The sequence below is a fragment of the Limulus polyphemus genome, unplaced genomic scaffold (assembly GCF_000517525.1).
Source record: "Limulus polyphemus unplaced genomic scaffold, Limulus_polyphemus-2.1.2 Scaffold1569, whole genome shotgun sequence".
Taxonomy (NCBI): domain Eukaryota; kingdom Metazoa; phylum Arthropoda; class Merostomata; order Xiphosura; family Limulidae; genus Limulus; species Limulus polyphemus.
The window spans coordinates 47,979-51,319 of NW_013667179.1; positions in this window are offsets into that span (position 1 = coordinate 47,979).

Below are 3,341 nucleotides of genomic sequence, written 5' to 3' on the forward strand. Positions count from 1 at the left end.
GTTAAGGTAATCGGCACATTCAAGTCTCTTTAAGAATGCTCACAGTTCTAGAAAGCAAAACATTGAGGATGAATTTGTTTATTTGTTGTAAATCACAAAGGTACACGATGGGCTATCTGTGCTCTGCCCCCTGTGGGTATCAAAACTCAATTTTTAGCATTAAGGCCCATTGTTTTTCCCGCTGAACCACCAGGGGGCTTGATGATGAAAACATTAAACATTTTTTTGCAAGAATATTGTTAATATAATTAAGAGATCTTTAACAATTTAAGCGAAGTTATGATTAAAATAACAAATTCTGTATTTCATTATTTTATAATGTAGAGTGTTGGAAATCATTTCAGACAAGGAGCTACAATAGTACATTATTAACTCGACTACAACTTATTATTGGCGGGAAGCGAGAAGAATGAAATACCATAAATTCAAAGATATAAAACATTCAATAGCCGCAGCCATTGGAAATTTTGTTTATAAATGTTTTAACTTTTAATCATTTTCATATTAGAACTGCACAAGCGTAAAGTGTACTGAAGCAAACCAACAAGTTAATAATCCCAACGTGCTTAAAACTTGTACCTGCAGTTAGGCTTAATAGAATGAACTTAAAAACAGGTGAGAAATGTAGCATTGCTTTGATTGCTTTATGAAGAATGAAAAAAAAAAAAACTTGTCTCGTTATAAATATTTAATAGTCAGTAAAAAATACAAGTCCCGAAGAGGAAGTGTAAGTTTTAAAATTCACAGGTTAGGCGTTAAGAAGAAGATTAATTTTTAATGTTACGTCCGGCAATTAATTTTTAGAAAATGTTATAAGCTACTCTACTGATCATGAGGGTACATGCCTTAGGGATTATTTATTTTAGGCTTAATTTACTGCACCAATTCGTTAAGTATAATTACATTCAATAGCAGAAGATTCGGCGTGTTAAACATAAAGCCTATTATGAAAATAAACTCTTCAGATATAAATCTGAGTATCGACAAAAACTAAAAAAAAAGAAAATTAAAATGCAAAAATTACAGACGAGCTTCACCACGTCTTTAAAGTCAGTGTCGTTACGTCCAGTCATATGTTGTATCTAACGACGTTGCATCTTAACTATAACCCTAGAGCGTAGTTCCACTTACAAAAGGCTCCATTGTAAGGCTGTCATGTCTAAAGCACATCAGACGTCTCTGTTTATTTCCATAATCCAACTTGTGTACGAAAAGACACCCTTTTTTATTTATGTTGCTCACTGTTGCCTGAGGCGCGTAGACATATTTTGCCTCTAACCTTTGTGTTTGTAGATCCTCACCTGTTATAAGGCACCACAATTTGATTACCACTTCTGTGGTACTTCTTGTTGCAGGAATCTCTCTGGGTGGTCCTCTATTCCCTAAGTTACTTTTTATTCCTTTGTATTGTAATATCAATAAGTGCAAGGGATATTTCCATCTTGGAAATTCTATATCCCTTATATAAACACATCTTTATGATCTAAGTGTACGACTTTTTTTTTACACGGACAGGGCTGTTACATACCTTTCAAAACAGCAATTAGTGACATCACACTATCTACGAAATACCAAACAATCCAAAAAATGTAGTTCTTATACATTCTCTTCCACCGAAAATTTATACTGGTTGTGGGCGTCACGTGATTTGCTGATTTACACATTCAAATACATTTTAATTTACACATACCCCATCCTCTGTATAGTAAGTTTGAAAGAAACATCACTCAGTCGAATATATTCCAAATCTTTTTTCAAGACTAATTTTTTTTTTTATTAAAAGAGATTTAATTCAGGAAAACAGGCTTACAGTACAGTACTAATTAATTAACTGGGCTGAACAAAGTATTATTTCAAACGTATTTTAGGGTATTTGGTGTATTAATAAACGTGATTGTTATCATTATAAGTTATAATTTCGTTAACGAAGTAGTATTGAACGTGAATGATGGAAATTCTCAGAGTGTTGTTTAATTCAGTGTCATACTTTTTGATAAAGTAATAGCGTTTTAACTGTTTTTTTCTTTCGAACATTCCAAATTACGGTTCAGAGCTAGAGTGGCTCGTGAAGAATACCCCTTGTATATTATCCTACCACCAACTAACGTCAGCCTGACTGTCTAACAACGGCTGTGGCCGCAACTTCCGCCTACGTTACCGCCATTGCTTTCTGCGAGTCCGCACGGTCCATTAGCTAATCGAGAGGAATAATTTAAGTAATTCTAGGGGGATTACATATTATTTCGACACCGCACATCTTCGCTGGCGCTGGAGTTGCAAGTTAGGCCTACATATTCGATGTTTTACTTTCTAAACCAACTATTAGTCTATCCAGCTAGCTACTTCTTCATTCCACTGTCTCTCTTTCTCTCTGTTTCTGTATCATTTGAGCTAGTAAAATATAGATATCGGTTTATTTGTCTCTCTCTTTGTCTTTCTGACTGCTATTTGTCTATCTGATTACCTAGAAACCATCTATCTATCTTAATTTTGTTAAGTTATTTGAAATTTGCTTGAACACATTTCTAAAAGACGTGTTAGGATTTTAAGATCACTGACATCAAGCATCAAACAGCGCATGATACTTAAGATAACTGGATTGGTAATTTTCCAACTTAACAACTAAGGCATGTTTCGAGCCAGTATTACGATCTAACTGATTTAGGTGCTAATGTAGAATCTTGTTTATTAATCCCAGAAATGCCTTGTCACGAAACCTTAAAACATTCCTCTCAGCTAAAGGAAGAGACGTTAATTACGTTTCCAATCGTTTGTATACTTCCCTAAGTGTCCGTGTACAAGACCTAACTGTAATGCAATGAAATGTCGTTATCATCGCAAGGAAGATTACGCAACTAATTAATGCGATTGAGTCTGAAAGACATATGATAATATATCATTCAAGTCTGTAATACAGATGATAATATATCATTCAAGTCTGTAATACAGATGATAATATATCACTCCAAATAGGAACATTTGTCTAATAAGTTGAAGATATTTCTTTTCTTTCTTTTTTTTCTTATCGTGTTGTTAAATATTCATTTTAATGTATCACTGTTGTGGACGACCACCGGTGTCTCAGCGGTAAGTCTGAGAGCTTACAACGCTAAACTTTAGAGTTCGATCGATACCCACTATGGGCTGAACACAGACAGCCCATTGTGAAGCTTTGTTCGTAAAGAAAAAACAGAATTATTGTATACTCAGTTGAGTGTAATTGTATAACATTAATATCGTGAATTTTTTATTTAACGATATGTTTGCGGAAACTGGGTTTCGATACCCGTGGGTGGGCAGAGCACAGATATCCCTTTGTTTAGCTTTATGCTTAATTACAA